The sequence below is a fragment of the Anser anser genome, assembly GCF_964211835.1.
Source record: "Anser anser genome assembly, chromosome: 7".
In the NCBI taxonomy this organism is placed as follows: Eukaryota; Metazoa; Chordata; class Aves; order Anseriformes; family Anatidae; genus Anser; species Anser anser.
In genome coordinates this window covers 31,645,716-31,666,432 of record NC_139727.1, presented here as the reverse complement: position 1 = coordinate 31,666,432, position 20,717 = coordinate 31,645,716, and the positions used below count along the sequence as shown (strand labels likewise).

The window sequence follows — 20,717 nt, the reverse complement described above, 5'->3', positions numbered from 1 at the left end:
GGACTGCAGCTCCCCAATTTTCTCCCCACTGATGCCACCCTTACACCAGCCTGGTGTAAGGGTTTTGGACACACAACGGGCACTGGGGGTGTTTGGGATGAAAGGCGGCAGAGAGCGCCTAGCAGCAGAAGTGTGATGTGTGTGGCGGAGCTGGCAGACGTCTTAGGGGTTGTAGGTGTATACTTCTAACTTTTTATCCTTGGAGCAGCTGCTTGTCCTCCCCTCAGCTGCTCACTGGGGGTGGGAGCAGCATTTGGGGCAAGAGGAGACAGTGGTGGGGCGAGCAGGCCTCGGCCTGGCAGGCCCCAGCTCTGGGACAGGGCGAGGGTGGCAACAGGGCCCTGCCCAGCTGTGTGAGGAGGCCGCCTCGGTTACTCGCTGAGTAATGCCGTATGCCATTAAATCAGCCCACACGAGACAAATTTGTGCTCTGGATGGTTTTGCTTTGCCAGCATGGTTGAGCGGAGGTACAAACAGAGACAAACAGCCTCTTTCCCTGTAATTTTTCTCTGTGTGGTAGATGAGACCTGAAAAAATAAACACGCGTGTTTCCCTATGGGCAATGATGTTCCTCTAACCGGTGCTTTTGTTTGCCAGCTGTAACACATCCCTTCCGGCCCGCTGCCTTGCTGTTGTCACTGTGATCCCTATTGCATTTCTTCGGTACTGCCCTGCAGTAGGGTGGGAAGGTTTCCAGCTTGCTCCAGCCTCAGTTAAGCAGTTTTTGATATCTTTGCTGGCACCAGCAGCTGTTTGCAAGAATGAGGCATAGGTAGAAGCCAGACACCATTGAGAGGCCTCAAGAGCCTCAGTCTGGTCTGCTTCGCTCTGCTTGGGGGTGTGCTTGGCAGCTCTTCAGACAGCTGGGATGTCTGTCTTCTTTTCCAGGCAATTTCAACCAACTTGCACAAGCCAGAGTAATTGCAGATGTAATAACAAGATACAATATCACCGCTACGCGGTTCGACTTGTTTGCTGTTTTGAGACGTGGCAATCGTATGGCTGAGCAGCATGCACCAGCTGAGCGGCCTCATGGCACGGCGCGGTGCCGGACCAGCTGCTGCCTCTGCTGTTGTGTGCCTCGCTGGAGATGTAAGGGCTGTGGGAAGATGTACGATGAGCTGGTGGTTAGAGGAGACAGGACGCAAATTCACAGGAAATAATGTTTAATTGGTTTTCCTGTTCCTGGGATGCCATTCTTTACAAGTAAATAGTTTATTCTCTTCTTCTATATTCCCTGTATTATTGGCTTCGGGGCAGTGACTATTTCCACACAGCCCATAGGGGACAGAATTACTGTAGGAAAATGAAAGGGAAAAATGAGTCTTTAACTTGACCTGCACCATCAGAGAGCTTAAAAAACTGGAGTGTTTTTGTAAAGCCTTTATATCATCACCCTTTTCAACTGAGCATCCTAAATGCTTTATAAATATTAATTAAGTCTCATGTGGCTCCTCTGAATTACGTAAAGACAGAATTGCCTTATCCATCAGAAGAGAGGATCGAGAAGCTGCTTAACAATTTGAAACAGCATCAAATGACAGCAGCTCAGTGAATAAAAACATAATACCCACCTGAAACTTCTAGGCAGGAGAAAAATTTGACTGACTTATCTGTATCTTTCCACCCTTGTAAAAAAGTAGAGTTGGGCTCAAATGTAGTTGGAGGACTACATGAGAGCTACATATCAGGTGCTAGATAAATTTCATACCACACCCAGCTGGAGAGTTTAGGTTTGGACTCTAATTCATTTGAAAGTTTAACTTAAAGTAGAGACTGGCATTTAATAAATGCAGAGAGGCATCAGTTGCTTACTCAAATTTATCATCTACTGAAATTATTGTCACTTTCTCTTTCAAATGCCCAAGTAAAGCACTGGCTTAATTGTTTCTCCAGATGGGCTTCTGCAGATGTGTCTTCAAAATCTACTCTGGATCACTAGTTTCTAATAAGATGACTGCAGACCAGGAGAAAATTAAAGTATACTACAAAATCAGACATTTTTATACTATAGTGGATACACCAAGGCAACGTTAGAAAGTTCTAAAATTTCAGCTAGTACAGAGGACATGGTAGAGATGTTATTTATTTCTCAGTGTCACCCACTGGTCTATAAAAGTTGGTTACAAAAAAAGGAGCAGCATGGCCTGGTGGGCATCAAGCTGCTCTTGCACCAACAGTACTTCCCCAGGCCATGAAGGACAACTGCACAGGAAGCTGTGTTAGCTGGAGTGCAAGTGATTGCTCCTCTCTACCGGGCACTTAGGAGCCACATCTGGAATAATGTGTGCGGTTCGCGCTTCCCACCCCCTACAAGTTTTTATTGTTGGCTGCCTCAACGGAGAGTATAGAGAAGGGCTCTGTCTTTCTTTCAAGAGGCAATGGACAGACTGCAATAAAGGAAGTTCCCATTAGATACCAGGAGAAAAATTCACAGTGAGGGTGGTGAAATGCTGGAGCAAGGGCTTAGAGAGGCTATTGTACCACTGCTCTTGGAGGTGTGAAATGCCCAACGGGAAAAAAGGCTGAGAAACCTCTCCTAAGTTGGCCCTACTTTGAGCTAGGGAGCGGTGGTGTTGGACCAGGTGACTTCCAGATGTAGTTCCCAACCTAAAATATGCTTTTTTTTTTTTTTTTTCTCAGTTTCATGTTGGGAACTGGAACAAACTTCAGGCAACTATACTTTTTTAGTTGTCTATTTAAACAAATTAACAGACATGAACAGCCTTTGAGACATTATGGTTTGTGTTGTAAGAATTAAGATCATTGTAAGGTCATGATTTTTCTCTTTTTTGAAAATGTAAAGTGGAACTCTTTTCTTATTTTAATTCCTTTCTTCATCACATAGGAATTCACTGCTACTGAGTTTTAATCTACTGTGAATTTACTGGCTTTTTTTTTTTTCTTGCAGAACTTCTTCTGAAGAGCCCCTGTAAAGAATTGCATGGATTTTGCATGAAAAAGAAAGGTAATTCAAAGCATAGATCTGTTAATCCTGAGACTCCTCATGCTACCTCTTAATATATATAGGTAAAATACGCAAAATTATAGCAATCAGTTATAGCATGACTGAAATGAATCTGTTACTAACTCATGCAAATTGATGGAGGAAGAAGGAGGTGAAAGTGAATTCATTTTGAATGGTCCCAGTTCAATGAATTGTCTGTGTTCTTGGCTTGATGACCCAATCAGTGACTGGTTCTGTGAAATAAGATGATTGACACTCTTTATTTATTTCATTTACAATGAAATGTATTGCACTGTAATACATATTAATTACATATCTGCATATTTACAATGTATTTCATAGTTGCTTCCCTATACACAATATGCATGCAAGAAAACTAATGGTACTTGACTAGATATGTGAAAATGAAGTTAATTATTATGTAGATTTCTCTGTGTTCCTCCTCTGACTTGTATGTCTTGGCAAAGTGGTTTTTTATTGTTGTCTTTTTGTTTGTTGTTTAGCAAGACTATATCATTAACATCAAATAAATCTCAATTACATATTCCACAAGGTTTTTTTGCTTTTGCCTTTCCTTGTCAGGAAAGGAAAGTTTATGGCTGTACATGGCAAAGAAACAAATGGCACTCATGGCAAATCCCAGTGTGGGGAGCGGCTCAGTTGGTTTATAACTTAGTCCTCATCTGAAAGAGTTTTTGAAAAGCACCATTACTTTTCAGTGACATGAGGTAGGATTTCAGCAGTGCTTTCAACTATTTGTCTTCGTCTGAAGTAAGAGTTCTGCTTCCAGGTAAAATAACAGAAAACATGTATACTTACCGTACCCAGCACATTTTTCTCTTCATATTTTTCTCCTTTTTCATTTTAAAATTACCAGCTCCCCCTATAGTTAATGATGTGTCAGCACTGTCATTACAAACCCCTGATGTTCTGATTTTATATATGAACTACAAAATAATGTGCTTCAGACTTCAAATTAGTTTTCTAGGGTCTTGCTCAGGAGATCTTTAAAGTATTTTATGAATTCATAAGAGTATGTTAGGCTCTCCTCCAGCTCGTGGATTAACTCAGCTGAATCTCCACCACAAAACCTTACTAAATATGTTTTTAAAACACTTTTATTAGTGCATTTATTATAGAGCAAATTATAAATCTGTTATCACAGTTTCTTCATAGCTTTATTTCTGCTTATCACAAATTAAAAATAAAGCTTGCTGGTTTTTGCTGCTTTAGAATCTGATTCCTCATTTCTCATTGAGAGTCATTTTGAATGACATCAGCTAGCTGACAGGGATCTTTAAGATGTGCTACTGTACCTACAAAATCTTCCTGGGGAGGATTTTAATTCTGCAAAGTGTCTCTCCAAAATGTGTGAAGGAATACGGAGGAAGGGCAAGAACCCAGGATTTTCGTTTGCTCAGAAGAACTGAAAAAAACGGAGTTTTCCATCGTATTGTAGGGTTAATAAACACAACTCTTAGCAGGACTCTCTAGTTTCTGTGAATTACAGAAATGCAGGATTTGTCCTGATGGAGGAAAATCTGGTCTGTGTCATCCTACCTCAGACAGCTGCCAGGACCGTGTGCTAAGACACCAGTTCATTTCCAAGGTTTTTCTCTTCATGGCTGAGAACACAGGCTGAAATGCAGGATAGCTTTTGTTGTATGATCTTCTGTATCCCTCAGTGCTGTGGCACCAAATGACACTGTTTGGTAATGAATTTCAAAGGCTCTTTAACATTTGTTTGAATCATTTCTCTCCCAAACTGACATGCATTTCCTCTGACCATTCTGCAATGGGTTCCCAATTCTTGTTAACAAGGCCATTGCCCTCCTTTCATACGGATATATGCAGGAGTGCTCTATTGCCCTTTCCATACCCAACTTGATATTTTACCTGTTTTACCACTGTATCTCCTGTCTTCTCTTTTAACTGCCCTTACATTCCTATTCCTGCTCTGCAGCTGCTCCTTTGGATTAGATACTCGGGGTGCCTGTCAGTGTATGTGAAAGAGATATTTAACATGGAATGGTGTGTTTGGTAGTCTATACAGATCAGGTGAAGTTTATGGTCTCTGCTGGTCAGATCTTCTCACAGGGTGCCGCTGAGTGTGTGTGGGGGGCACAGGATCACTCACAGTCCCATATTGCTTCAGGAATATTTTTAAGCAAATGCCAATACTATCCTTTATTTCTGTAATAGAGAAGAATTTAAGTAATAATAGGAAGTGAGAGTCACTCAGATAAAGGAGGCCTTATAGGAATCAGCTCTTGCTCACTAATGAGGTTCGGGCAGCGTGGATGTTCCCTGCATGTTTTGTGTGTGCAGGAACAAACAGTCCCTCCTAATCCTCCTTCATCAGGCTGTATTGTGGCATTTTAAACCTGGGTGATGTTGCATTGTATAACTTTGATTTCATAAAGCAACACTATTACTTACTACCGGATTTAGGAAGGAATTAGGACTTCTTTCAAAAATCAAAATCATTTTATTCCCCTCTAGCTTTCCCTCAGAAACGCCTGATGTCTTTCATCAGTCTAACAGACTGCAGAACTCCCTGCACTGCTCCACAGTAACAGACTGTGAGCCAGAGTCACTGGGTCAGGCTCTGCCTGGTGTCAGGCCACAGTGCTGTCAAAAGGCACAATCGATGTGTTCAAAGGTTGCAGTTGTCCACACAGGGAACTCTGCAGATGGTCCAGGACATCTGAGGTACCTCAAACCCTTCCTCTTGCAAGGGAGCTTGTGAGACAGAAATACAGTTTTCTTATTACCATTTGTTCTGTAATAAATTCCTGTTAAGGCGTTTCATAAAGAAAGGGGATTTTATTTTTTTTTCTTGCAATATTGCTTGTGTAGGGAGTCATCTGAAAGCACCATCTGAAATGATCCCGAGAGAGAAAAGATGTGTGAGCAGATTTCTTGTCATCTAGACGAGGAAGAGGGCAGGACATGAGGTTACTGCCATGGGGACTTTACAATACCTGTCTGCCAAGGTCAACAAATGTCTCATACCACGTCTGAAGTTTGCTCTGGTGTAGAATATTAAAAAGCACTTAACTGAATCATGTGAAGGCTGGGTCCTCCAGAAAGGCTCTTGTGACGGCTGGCTGCAATGAGGTGCTCTGTCCCTGAGGTACGATTACCTGGCGAAGGAAGGTTGGAGGGGAGGCATGGCACTGCTGAGCAAAGAAATGGGCTGCAGACCTACTTGTGCAGAGCTGTGATGAAGAAGCCACCCCATGAGCCTCTTCAGTGTGCCAGACCTAAGAGCACTTTGAAAATACCTACATTATGTAGGAACTATCACTCTGCTTCTGTAATAGGACTGAAAAAGCAAAATGGTCCTAGTGAATCCCTGTAACATCTCTTATTACTAACCCTGTAGCTCAGTGGTGAATGTTGCTGACTTGGCTAATCCCCATCTTCAGGAAATGTTGAAATAAAATCTGAGGTTTGAACGCCCCTGCTTTTTGTTGAATCATTAGGATAAACATCTGAAGATAGTGGTGTCTTGGTCTATCAGTAACATAACTATTTGTGTGAGGTTGTGCTGTCATCTGCTTCATTTCTGACAGCACTTCTCCTGGAGGAAGTAAGCAGAGAGAGAGAATGGCCAAAAGTGATAAACCGCTGTGTTAGAGAGCCAGTAACCCTCAGCGATGGAATCCTTCTGCTTGTCATAGGCAAGTGCTTTAAAACTTTTATCCCATAGCTTCTTAGAGCACATATCCTTCATCGCCCCTCCTTACAGCTGTCACCTGCAACAGAGAGCCCAGAGATCTTAGAAAAAATCACCTCTACAAACAGCACCCATGAGTAACTAGAAAGCACAAAGAAAATTCATGTGGCCATTGCTTATAGTGATCAGTTCTCTCCAGCAATAGCTGTAAATCAGTGCTTTCACACTAGCATTTCTTACCAAAAGCTTTCTTTGAAAAGAAATCTTAGGCATGGAAATGAGGGTAAAATGCTTGATGTTCCCAAAGGTTTTAGAGCACTCAGTTCCTTCTAAAATTTATGAATTTTGGGCCTACAAGTCCCTTATGTGGCTTTGAACATCCCACTTGACTAATATTTAAACTGCTGAAGTTTATCGCAGACCCCAGGAGAGCACTGGCAAGACCTCCTGGGATTTGAGAATACCAGGAGCTGGCAAGAAGGAAGATTCATTCCTTCTTTACATATATGAAATGTTTTCATAACTGCTGATCCACTACAGTCACTGGAACTTGTAAGTCTTCAATTTCATAAGTTAATGAAGTCTTCAGTTAATTTGTTAAACAATTAACTTTCAACGGCACATTTCCCACCCATCATCTGCTGTGGGTTATGTGCCTTAAATTTCACATATCCTTTTGATTGTGTGATGGGTAAATTTGTCCAAGGACCATATCTTCCATTTTTAACTTTGGCAATACCTGGAGACCTTATTCACCTCAGGACCACCTTGTCTGCACTGCAGACAGTGTCTACACATAGCAAAAAATGTTGCCTGTGTCAGTACTTTGGTCTGTGAGACCTAGTCCCAGCTGGGGGCATTAGCGGGCATTATGGGGGCAATTATTAAGGAGGCAGTGGGGCAATTATTAAAGACATTTCATGTAAACTTTGGAATGAGAATTGAGACTGGGAATATTTGGGTTCTGTGTTGCAGTTTTGTTGTAGCTTTTGTGAAATCTGCTTGAATACCCTCAACGCTGGCTAATACTAAATATTTCAACTTGTTCCACATGTAGAGGCAGTACTGCATATTCATTTATGATGTGCGCTTTGAAGATGTGACTGAACAGATTGTGTCTTGTTGGTTTCCACTGCTGGAGGCTGCTGCAAAAAGAAGTGAGATGTTCAGAATCACTCATTGTGGAAATGGCAAAATCTTGGAAAAACTTCTGTCAAAAATCATGGGTTGTCATCTCCAGGTTGAAATACATTCAGTTTTGTACCAGGTCCGAAAGGTGTATTTTGAACTCATTCTTCAAAAAGGCTTATATTACTACTACATTACTGCAGATTTCATGTTGGTTTTCTGGCATTTAAGGTTTAAAAATAGAATTGTTTCTATTTGTTACTTCTAGTAAATCCAGCTCGTTATTAAGAAGATCAGAAAAAAAATGCAACAGCCCTTGGATGGATCATGCTATTAATGTCAGGCTCTAAATAGGAATTTTTAAAATAGTGAATAGTGAAGAAATAAGTTTTGTTTAAAAAACTAATGTAAAGCAGGGAAACAAAAATTAGCATAATTTGGATTGACCATCCAGTTCTGAGAGAAAACTGTAGAGGTGTCAGTGATCTAATTGTGCCTTAATTATCTGTGTAATGAGACAGGAATACTTTGGAATAGGATTTTCACTCCGGGTAGGCATCAGAAGTATCCATGTAAATGATGCAAAGAATATAAAAGATGATAGAATAAATAATTTCTGTGTGTGCCCAATACTGTGATGTCTTACAATTTAAGATATCCAAATTAATGTACATTGATTCAAGCAGCTCAAAATATGCTGCAAGAGCTAATCAATCCAAAAGTACTTATGAGCAATAATTCAGTCAGCTGGTGAACTAACTGAGTGTTAATGATGGGAGATGAAGGCTCCCTACTTTTGTGAGCCATTAGGTGGATTCTCTAATCTGGTACTGAAGGTAATTGTCTACCAATATATATGAAAAAATAAAATGTGAAAAAAAATAAAATCAGCCCAGCAAGTATTTGAGGGGAATTTCCAGAAGCTACTGAGATCATAAAAGTGTAGGTAATTAGTTGTTGACTTTTATGTTGGCAATGATGTTTACAAATATCGCCTTTTAAAAGAAGGGACAGGTCATACTGTCAGGGCCCTGAGGGCACTAATGGCCCTTAGTGTTCCTGCCCAGCCTCCCCTGGGACCTGCTTCACCCCTGTCCATGGCCCAGGAGGCTCATTTCAGATCAGCCCAGGGCTGTCAGTCGCTGTCTGTAGATGTGCCTGTCTATGACCCTGCATCCTCAATGGACCTGGTTCTGCTCTGTAGGTAGTTTGTATGCTCGATGGACTCACAGGAATATCTTGGACTCTTGCCTCTAGACCTGCCTTTCTTTCCTTGTCTTGAAATTGGAGAGACATGGATTTGTTGCATGGACCACTCAGTGGGTAAGGAATTGGCTGGATGGTCATGCTCAAAGAGTTGCAGTCAACACAGTTGTACAAGCTGAGACCAGTGACAAGTGACATTCCTCAGGGGGCAGTACTGGGACTGGTGCTGCCTAGCATCTTTGTTGGTGACATGGACAGTGAGATTGAGTGCATCCTCAGCAAGTCTGCCAATGACACCAAGCTGTGTGGTGTGGTCGACACGCTGGAGGGAAGAGATCCAAAGGGACCTCGACAGGCTTGAGAGTTGGGCCAGTGCGAACATCCTGAAGTTCAACAAAACCAAGTGCAAGGTCCTTCACATGGGTTGGGACAATCCTAAGCACAAATATTGGCTGGGTGGAGAATGGATTGAGAGCAGCCCTGAGGAGAAGTTCTTGGGGATGCTAGATGATGAGGAGAAGCTCAACATGACCTGGCAGCGTGCACTTGCAGCCCAGAAAGCCAACCATACCCTAGGCTGCAATCAAAAGCAGCATGGCCAGCAGGTCGTGGGAGGTGCTCTGCTCTCGTGGGATCCCACCTGGAGTCCTGCGTTCAGCTCTGAGGCCCCCAGCACAAGAAGGATGTGGATATATTAGAACGAGTCCAGAGGAGGGCCACAAAGATGGTCAAATGGCTGGAGCACCTCTCCAATGAAGACAAGCTGAGGGAGATGGGGTTGTTCAACCTTGTGAAGAGAAGGCTCCAAGGAGACCTTACAGCAGCCTTCCAGTACCTAAAGGGGGCTACAGAAAAGCTGGGGAGGGACTTTTTACAAGGGAGTGTAGTGATAGGACAAGGGGCAATGGCTTTTAACTGAAAGAGGGTAGATTTAGATTAGACGCTGGGAAGAAACTCTTCACTCAGAGGGTGGTGAGGCGCTGGTGCAGGCTGCCCCGAGAAGCTGTGGCTGCCCCATTCCTGGAAGTGTTCAAGGCCAGGCTGGATGGGGCTTTGGGCAACCTGGTCTGGGGGGAGGTGTCCCTGCCCATGGCAGGGGAGTGGAACCAGACGATCTTTAAGCTATTTAAAGCTACCTGTAGTATCTGGAAAGAATGGGAAGTTTCTGAAGTATCTTAAGTTTAAAGGAAAGAGAAGGAAATAGTCAAATAAGCATTTTACTCCAGGGTTTCACAAGAACAGCAAGTTAATTAAAAAGTGACAATTGCACAAAAAAAGATGATGTTTCTAGAAACAGGGACAAAATGAAATAACTAGGCAGCATGAGAGGAAGGGAAATCAATCCCTCCTTCCCTCCTTCCTTTTTCCCCCACACTAAAACTTCATCTCACTGTTAGTCAAACACCAAACATCAAACACGTAGCTTTCTTGTCCGTAGCATAATTAATGATGAAACACTTCTGACAATATTTCTGCTTGCTCAGCACCAGCCAGTTGCTTGTGCAGCTTTCCTGAGATATCGGAATTCGTCTCTTCAAACCCAGCTGATGATCCCTGTTTTAGCAAGGTGGAGAAATGCAAGTTTGCTTGTCCCCTGTTTGCAGCTGTTGGAAGTTCCTCTGAGCTCTCTCTCTCTCTCTCTCAGAAAGGGGAAAATTACAGGTATAGGAGAGTTAGGCTGTGTATCTTTGTCACTACAGGCTATTTATTATCATTTCATACCAGAGAAAGATAATCTTTGCTTTTAATTTAATTACGGTAGATTCCTAAATGTGACTTAATACCTTAATGGCAGCTCACACTGAACCTCTGTCATGCTCTCCTGACTGGGCTCAAGCTCTTATGAAGATTCAGGTGATTTATTTCAAAATCCATTCTTTTGTGGACTGCTCGTTTTTTGTGATGTTTAATGCTGTACTAATTCCTACTTGCTGCACAATGTGCTAATTACTTTTGAAAAGAATTTCACACTTTACTGGGGAAATAAAAAAGAAATTGTTTCAGGTACTATTTAGAAAAATAGTGTGGACAGGATGGTGACTGAAGATTTGCCCGTTAAAGCATCAAATTGATCTTGGTGTTGCTTTAACTGCAGCTGTGGCAAGTGCCACCAAAGGATTAAACAAACAAAAAAGACTTTAACTGCTGCAATTCAGGCATGAAACTCCAAGTGCATTGAGTTTAACATATGCTTATTCAGAACGCTGGGAATCAATTAGCTGGGTGTCCGTGCATATGGTCTCAGTTCTCTTGGACATATGATCTCTTAGTATCTGGGCATTTGACTTATACTAATCTTGGCTTAATTGTTGCGTTTGCCTCCTTTCTGGGGATCAGCCTTGTAGTTTAAAAGATGTATGGACTCTACAGCCAAAATCAGGCTATGTGATGGGCTTTATGGTAAAAAATCTTGATTTCCTTATCCAGAGGTGAGTTTCAAAGCATACAAAAAGACTGGCAGTGACCAGAATGAACAGGTCTGGATTCAGCAGGCTGGGTCCAGAAAGCTGATCTGTGAAGCCACAGGAGCAGATGTGGCTCCATGCAGACCTTGGGAGATCAAAACCAGGCAGAGGATGAATTATACACTCATTGAAACTAGTCCCATCCTGAGGCATAAAACACGGGAAAGGATGCACATGCACAGAGATTTGGTTTTGTTGCACTGTTGTGCTTAAAATGCTTGCTGATAGCTGTGGCATTTACAACTGAGGGCACTGCAGAAGCCCCGTTTAAAGGTGATGGATATCTGTCCTATCTACATCCAACAGGAAGAAGACATCTGTTTGCTCATATTGGCTAAAGTGATAATTATCACCAATGCATGAAATATATCTTCTGCTTTATAATAAGTTTTTCCTAGAAGCGGTCACAACATGAAAGATTTGAGTCTTCAGTTGTATTTCAGATGCTGCAAGGTTCAGGTACGCTGAGGTCTGTTATTTACGGTTTGATCTGCTGCACCTGGAATAATAATGCACAAGGGCCTGCCATGCATTTAAGTTTCTCTGTTGAATGTTAAATTATCTACATCGGCTCAGGCAGTGTGTAAGCAACCTGATGCATTTCTATCATGTCATCAAAGCAATGCACTGTATTTAAATTCCGCAGCAGTAATAACTGACCAAAAAAAACACCAAAAAACACACTTTTCTTAAGTAATGCATAGTGTGTCATGACTATTCTTATAACTGATGGCATTGCTGTTAGTTTTGCTACAATATTAACCAGTTTATATTAATTTTCAATTTTGTTTTGTAGTTCTTAAGTGAACTTCACATTTGCCAGATAATATCCAGAACACAAAATGCTATTTAGTAGAAAACAGCCATAAAATTACTGTATAACTTCCTGCATGTGTGTTTTAATTAATCAAAGAAAATATTCTGAGTGGAACATAAAACAATTAATTCTGACTATGGGACAAAGATGAAATAGTTATCTACTTTCTTAGGTAATCACAAGGAAAAAACACATGAAGCTGAAAGAGAGAGATAAAAGAAGATTTCTCTGGAAGCATAGGGAAAACTTCAAGGGGAAGTTAACTGGAAAAGAGAGTTGATGGGTAGAGCCCAGGTGAGAAAAGATTAGTAACAACATTTTAAGAGTTTAAGTGTTTTCTTTCTATGAAAAGATCTGCATATAAAACATGGAGATTGATCCTAAGCAAAACCAATTTGTCTGATATTATTAAAATGCTTGAGCTATTTTTTACTATATAGAAAGAAAGCATAAATAAAAGAAAATATTTTGGTGGATACCAAGAAAAAAACATGCCATCACTCTCACAGGTGGAGGACTTGAGGTTTAATCTGAGATCCAACTGGAAGCAGGTGGGGGCCTGTGTTCATGAAGGATACAGGGTCCTAGAAAAACTGCATCATTCCAAATGTGTTTAGGACCTTAGGATGGTTAAATTAAAAGTGCAGAAATCCTTATGGTTTATTTAGGTCTGAAGCACAAGAAAATCTGGAAATATTTTTGTTGTCTTTAGCAGACTTACAAGGACACATAAAATATTTATTCTGTAAAAACCACTCATGTTTTATCAATATTACATTATGCACTTCCCATTGTTGGTGTGCCTTGGTCTCAGATTAGTTCATTGTTCTCACCTGCAAAATGACACACACACACATGCTCCAGGTGAAGCCAAGTTCCTGGCTTAACAAGCCAGTACACCACAAAGGATAAAATCTGAAGGAGGAATCAAAAGCTTTTTTCAGACTGTGAAAGATGATTGTGTTTTCCTACAGACTGCTAGGAGAAGAATGTGGTCTTTGGACAAGGTCTGGTTAAAAGTAAGTGCTTTACAGTATTGTGGTGGGATGAAATTAATTGAAATGGTGGTATGGCTGGAATTTACCTAAAAATGTTATAAGTCTGACTATTGTTTGTAGTTACTGACTTCTGAAGATGCGTGTAAGTTATACTTGTGAAATGTTGAGTTCCTGAGATGTAAGTATTGTGCCTTAGCTAGGTGATGGTGGAGAGCTGTAGGTAGGTCACGTTTAGTCTAGAGGGAAAGCAGAAATTAGATTTTGTTGCTGAAATCCATTGGAAGGATTAGTTTGGGGGTATCTTTACCTAGTATCAAAAGAGTAATGTGTAAGGTTCTATGTGTGCGTGTTTCCTACCTTGTTAAATATAGGTCTGGTTTGTTTCTTCCCTAATTACAATAACATTTTCTCCAGAAGCTGACCGAACTTGTAGGCTGTATTGCTCTGTTTGGAGCCCTGCTTTCTTTGGGCTCTGTGTGCTGGGCTAATTCTCTTTCATAAGATACTTTGGTACCTATTGCAGAGCTTTAGCAGGCCTGCAAAGTAGGTGTACCAAAGCTTTCAAGCATTTAGTTTTTTTGTTTGTTTCTTAATGTAGCAAAGATGCTACAACAAAAACCTACTTATCTCCGGGTGCTCTTCATAGTCTACGTAAAATGTAATCATATTGTTGTAGAGTTACTGCTTGCCTCTCTGCATTGTTCCAGAATGGGAAGTGAAAATGCCAGTGACTTGAGGGAGTCCTAGTTTTTCTCCTGGAGAAGTTTTATCTCAGTAAGACATACCAAGATTCATTGATGTAGCGCTGAACCTTAGCAAGATACCCATCTGTAAGAGGCTGTGGATGTTACTCAAAGCAATACGTATGAGTATTCAATTTTAGCTCTTTCAGGTGCTCACGTTAAGGTGGTGTATCAGTGCCCCGGAAGGGAGCTTTTTTTCTGATATGTTGCTTAGTGAAGACAGGGAATCAAACTATCTGCAAAACCTGTGTCAAGAAGATCATAAGATGCTCCAGTTGTCCTGCATCCTTTTATTCTCTCAGAAAGGGAAATAAACTGTTAGAGAGTCTGTGCTAAATACCTGTTTTACCTGAGGACTGTGATGAGAGCTGCACAAGAACTGCTAATCAGGGATGCAAGCCTTGCTTCTATCTTCAGTGTTTCTTGTTTTTATTGCCAAATTCACACTTCAGCTATGATTTTAGACCTTTGTTTGGAAGGGATAAAATGGTGCAAGATGCGGGATGAACTCTGAGCTGCAGACTGAGTTGTTAAATGCTGGCTGCTGAACTTGGCAGACAGATGTTGTAATTTCAGAGCGGTGGCTGTGACACAGACTAGGCCAAGCTCTGTAGGTCCTGGATAACAGAGAATGTAATAAACTACTTGTCAAAAAGTGAAGGTAGGGCTCAATGAGTGCAACTTAATTAGCGATAGGTTGTCCATCGTGTGATAGAGAGAACAGCGCAAAATACACAATTCTTCTCCTGTACGCTAAATAACATTTTTTCTTGTTGGTGAATTCATGAATCATTAATTCATAAGCAAATAAAACCTTTATTTTATCAACAAGCTAGTCATAGCCATAGCCCGAGGATTTTGATTAACTATGTAATATCAGGAGCCAAAACTTGTGTTCAGGTTGTACTTCAATGAAATGTACTACAGACATCTTTCAAAAACTTGTGCGTGTTGACTATTCAGGTGATTAATAGAGGAAAGGAGCTATGTTGAACACTGGGTATAATTTATTTCATGCTTGCACTCCTCTGTAACCTGCAGAGCAGTCGGTAGGGTGCTGCAACATACAGCCAAGCCCTGTAACAGGGCTCTCTGCAGGCTATGATAAATGGACAGAGTTACCCAGTGGGGAGCAGGCCTTCCCCAAAGGACAATGCAATGGGGAAATAAGGCTGTGTGTGTGTGGTGGGGCTGCTTTTCATCTAGGAGTGGCCTCAAAAATAAGTAAATCAGTTAATCACATAAAATGTCAGCCTTACGCCTGTTCTCAGGGAAATGCTGTGCTAGGCTAAATAGGAAAAATGAGGTGTCGGAGGGGCAGGCTGACTGAATGGGAGAGCTCAGCTTGAATAATGTGTTTGTTTGTTTGTTTCTAACAAGCACTGCTGTGTGAGTAATTCTGTGCTTGGTTGAAGATTTTATTCAGCCAGCAAATCTGAGCAAATAGGGCAATACTCAGCAATGCTTATGAACAAGGGTGTTGTATGAAGTGGATGAGTGTGAATATGGCTTTTGGTTTTGAACAGGAAGGTTGGCAGGTATTTAGGTATTGACAAGAAGCAGCTTGCAGAGCTGCTGGGAGTGAAGTCTTCCCAGACCTCTTGCTGTCCAGGCGTGGAGGAGCACACCTGGAGCTCTCCCTTCTTTTTGCACACCATGCATCTGCACCTCTTGCTCCTGGTTTATCTAAGCTATCTTGTGATACTGATTATTTGGTTGTTTGTGTTTTTTTCTGAAACATCTGTTGTGTGCAGATATGGGCTGTAAGTCTCATGCAGGGAATAGCTAACTTCTGCTAACAATGTGGTAGGGAACTACAGGTGGTTAAAATGAGTAGAAAGTGGTGAGTTAACAGCATATTGTTATCTAAAAATGCAATGTGGAAAGCTTGGGTATCCTGTTCTTTATTATGTGGGAAAGTACTCTTTAAATTTCATGCTATTGTGTTAAACATTTTGCCTTTTTTTCTGAAAGGGTTGATTTTTAACTTGCTAAAGGAAATCCGTTTCACCCTGTCTGTAAACTAACAATTCTACTGCATGGAAAAAAAAAACCAAAACAATACTCTTCCATTCATGTCAGGTGTGATTTCTGAATATGTGCTTAATTGAATATTCCTTTAAAAATGTTTTAGCTTATCTCCCTCTGGCAAGGATTTGTTTTAATGTGGTCTCAGACTTTTCTGTGTTTCTACCCAGATTTCTTCAGTAAAATATGGCTTCCCTTTGAAGTGACTCCAGCAGTGAGAGCTCTGTTTGGTTCTCATTCATTATCTAAACTATACCAGGCTAAAAATCCTTCATTTGGAATCACAGGGTGTGTACATGTCAATAAAAGTCACTCATGTTTTTTCCTGATCTGCAGGAGGCTCGAACTAAATTCCTTGCCTTGCGTAGGTCTCCTAATAAATTACTGATCTTCCTGATAGGAAATTAGATGGCAGAAGCTACGTAGCATACACTATTAATTCCATCTCAAGCTCTTCAGGTTACTTCACAACAAGGAAGAGAAGCGTTTTACTGGGGCCCTGATGATGTGAGGCCACAGTGACAGCCACTTCATGAGCTTCTTGTGACTGGTAGGTCCAACAGTGTCCCCAAAGTGTCTGTGGGTAAAATATAAAAGTGACTCCTACCCACAAGCTTAGTTCTTGTATAGATGAACTGATGCAAATCTTCACACTTATGGAAAGGTCCTGTATTGAGGATGTGTACCCTTACAGCTGGAGACCTTGGAGTGACTTGTGAGAGTATTCTCCTCTTGCCTTCTGATGCGCTGTGAAACTTGGAGTGAAGAAAGGTGAGAATAAGCTGTAGAAAAGTTTAATGTGTTTCATTAGGTTTTTCATCTTTAAATTGCTTACAACTATTATGCCTTTATCCAATGACTTGGGGTTCTCCAAGCTATCTATTTTTCCATGATTATCTGGTGTTATTCTTGTGTAACCTCAACCCCCAAGTTTGGGTTTCATCTTTGTATATCTCTGGGGTGCTTAAGGTTTGCAGTTGATCTTGTCTTGAGGAGAAGCAGAATATATTTGTGCTCAAGTATGCTTCAAGGGGCGTGATTACATCTGGGAGGCAGTATGGTGGTATTGGCAGTGATGTTTGTGCTCTGACTGTGCTGATGGGGCGTTTGATGTATAATTCTGTTGTATTCCTCTGTAGCAGGCTCCATTTCTGACCTCCCCCTCTTGTCTTCTGATTTCTAAGTGTTTGTCTTGACTTCAGGAGTAGTTTTTGTTTGTTCATCTCTTAGTCTCTTTCATTGGTGAACACATGGTCTGTAGTTGTTCAGATGCTATGATGCAGAACCCTGGGACATGTGCTTTAACGTGCAACAGAACTCTGCTGTGTATTTAAGGGAGCTGTGTACTGCTTTAAAGGAATTAAAGAACTTGAGGCTGGAGGAAGAGTTAACATGGCTGTGCAGGCATGGAAAAATGAGTCCAAAATTAAGTACTAACTGGAAGATGATCTGGTGAGGTGCCCTTTTTTTGAATTGTCTGGACTCTTAGGGTTCTGCTGGGTTAAATGTTTGTCTCATTGTCTGGCTTCCAATAAATCTGTTCATTTTCCTCAACCCCAATATGGGTTAGTGGTGGCTACACTTTGATCCTAATTACTTGGTTTTGCCACAGATGTGCAACTGCTCAGTATCCAGAACTTGCATTCTTGCTTCTACTGTTTTCTAATGATAATCTGTCATAAATACCACAAATTATTTTCCCACACTTTTTCTTCAAGAGACTGGAAAACAGCTGCCGAAGAATATTCGGATCCTACAGGTAGAACTTAAAGCAAACAAACAAAAAACCATTCACATACACATTCATTTAGCTATTGTTGGTGTAAGCTTTTCTGCCTTTAGTATGAAAAATTGGCCAATTGAATGTCATAAAAAGCTTATCTTTCCTTATTCTAACCCACCTCATGGGGAATTCACCGACTTGTCTGTGGTGAACTAAATGTGATTTAGCATTAAGCAACCTAGTATGGTGTTTCTCAGTCTAATTTACAATGAGCAGATAATTGGAGGGGATTCTTCTTTTTTAAGAAAGTAATCATCATGAGGTAGTCCTTAATACCAAAGGCCAAGAGATGCATTTTCACTGGCTTTCATTGAAACACTCAGCCTTTTGAATAACATCCTGAAGGAAATGTTTCTTGGTGAAAGAGTCCTTAATTACATTCTATTTCACATTTATTCTACAGTTTGATCTTTATAGCAGGCAAATACTGTAATGGTTTACTTTCTGAGAAACTGGCATTGTGGCCTGCCCCTTAGGGATGTCTGGGGAGGCACAAAGAATTACAGCTGCCATTAAACTTCTTGCAGCAATTGCAAATGGAAAACACGAGAATCCAGGAAAAGTGTCTTGCAATTATTTTAGAGTCACAGACATACAGCAATGCTTAATTCACTTGTAAATTAGAAAAGATGCTCTGGTGTTGAGAAACATGCCTGCATATTTTAGCAGTACGATGAATTGCTTAGAAGCTTTCAATCTAGTGTTGTTTACACTGTCACCTCTATCAGCATACTGTATTTTAATTAGTACACACAATTAAATGATGGTGAAGTCTTTAGCAAGTATGAATCAGTGTCTGTGTTATACAACTTACTAGACGCTTGCATGGGAAGTAACGTAGGAAATGCTCAATAGCTGAAGCAGAAGACAAAACCTTCAGTTGGTGTATATGTATAAGGCAGATGGGCATCGATGCAAAATGTGGATGATAGATGTAAGCCTGTCTTGAACAACTCTGTTGCTCTGCTGATGGAAATGCTTTCTTCTGGCAGCTGACTGGCATTACTTTGGTGTCTTCTACCACTGAATGCTGAAACAGTGCAATTTTGTGCTCCAGATTTGGCTATGGGTGTGGACATCAGCATCAACTTTGTCTTTAAAAAAAAAAAGATGGGGGTAGAGTGGATATTAGCAGTAACCTGGGTTGTCTTCAAATAAAGCTCACGGCTTGGTGGGGGTGGTGTGTCTTTGAGGCTCATCTTTAAGAATTGCCTTGTGCTAACAGTGGCCCTTGGCAAAGAGCAGGGAAGTGGAGTTCTGTCCTTTGCATCTCAGTTCTTCAGCACCAGTTTCTGCTGCTCATGATCTTTGCAGCATCAGAGCTCTTGCTTGGTGGGCTCAATCCTGATGTGTGAAAGCATTACAACTTGGAGTCTTTGTATGTGCATAGAGTAATAAGATGCTGTTGGGTGACAGGCACAGCTCTGCTGCTGAGTACAGATTGAGTTTACTCGACTGCTGCTTGCTGGGGACACCAGGAAACAAGCTAGACATAATGGTCTTTAGAGTTACTCCAAGATCATAATGTCAGCAGTCCTGCCCTTGCCTGAAGAGGCACAGCGTCAATACTCACGGGAGGGTTTTCTGTTAGTGCCTATCTGGAAAGACTGCTGTCTGTTCCTGCTGGCCCTGTACTGTCACCACATTATTTCTATGTGTATGGCTTTTATGAAAGCTTCCAAAACAAAACATGGATCCTGTCAAGCATATATTGCCTGCGTGAAATAGAAAGACTTCATAGTGCTAAAATTGGAAAGTATAACTTCCTGATTGTCACTTCATGACCTGTCTGAAGCTTTACTGCTCTGTTTTTAATGTCCCTACATGAAGCTTTTTTTGGAGTGACCTTCCTATGAACTTGGTCAATCCTGTAAATTGCTGTGAGCAAAAGTCCTGTAGTGTGTGTGTGAAACAGTGTGAATGAACACTCATAGGATGGTCAGAAGCACCTTAAAGATCTGCAAAGGAAAAGACTGAACTAGGCAAACCAGAGTCTTTGCAGATAACTTCAGCATCACTAGTGCCTTTGTGAGTTACTCCTCAGGAGTAAGCGATTTACTTCTCAAGTTAAAAACTGTAGCATAATAGTTATTACCAATTCCCTGGGTGACAGGTAACTTTAAGCCTGGATTTCAATTATATAAAACAGTACCTAAGCTGAAACAAATCTTCAGATTTACTCAGGGAGGAATATGTATTAAAGCAATTTCAAATAGAAATAATTAATGCTTTTGCCCTTTAAAACAAAACAAAAAACTCTGCATGCCCATTAACTAATTACCCTCCTGCCTGCTGATATTAAACTTAATACTGAAGCATTGCATTCATATCCACAGCTGTCATTCTTGTCTATAAATAATTTTAATTATGCTCACAGAAAATTGTAAGGCACTTACATTGTGTGCAGAGCACTGAGACTTAATTATTACTTGATTGCATATAAGAAGGGGTTGGCATAAATAACTCTGAAAGCCTAGACCAACATGTACAACGGTGCTGCTACAAAACAAGTATTTTCATACCCCTGGTGATTTAAGTGGGACTGTGACACTTGATTATTTTATTTACTTTTCCATTTTGACTATTTTCCAGTTAAAGTCAGGCTGTGTTTTCTGCTAGTTTTCTTACCCAAAGGAATTTCGGTAAGCTTTACTGCTCACAGAACAACCTGAGGTTGTTTTCTATGGGTTTCTATAATGTTTAATAAGATACAAAGCCCCACTTTAAGCTTCTGTTGGAGTTCATCTGCTTGTAACCCCTCTTCTGGGTGGATTCCAGAGTCCTTCACCTCAACACTAAATATATTTTGCACATTCCCCAGTTTTTAGCAATAATTTTAGTCTGCAAGGCTTTCAAGGGACAGCTTCTTTCCTTGGCTTATTTTTTAGGGGGTGTTCCA

The 20,717-nt window shown here is 41.0% G+C and overlaps 1 long non-coding RNA gene across 2 annotated transcripts in view; it reads left to right on the top strand.

The window, feature by feature from the left end:
- Positions 1-12,515: 12,515 nt before the first annotated feature.
- Positions 12,516-20,717, top strand: part of LOC310902335 — a 194,681-nt gene continuing 186,479 nt past the window's right edge. The window contains exon 1 of one of the 2 annotated variants that reach the window (XR_014586641.1): positions 12,516-13,285. This is a non-coding gene — a long non-coding RNA (uncharacterized lncRNA). The remainder of the gene's footprint in view (positions 13,286-20,717) is intronic. The other variant, XR_014586642.1, reaches the window with a different exon arrangement.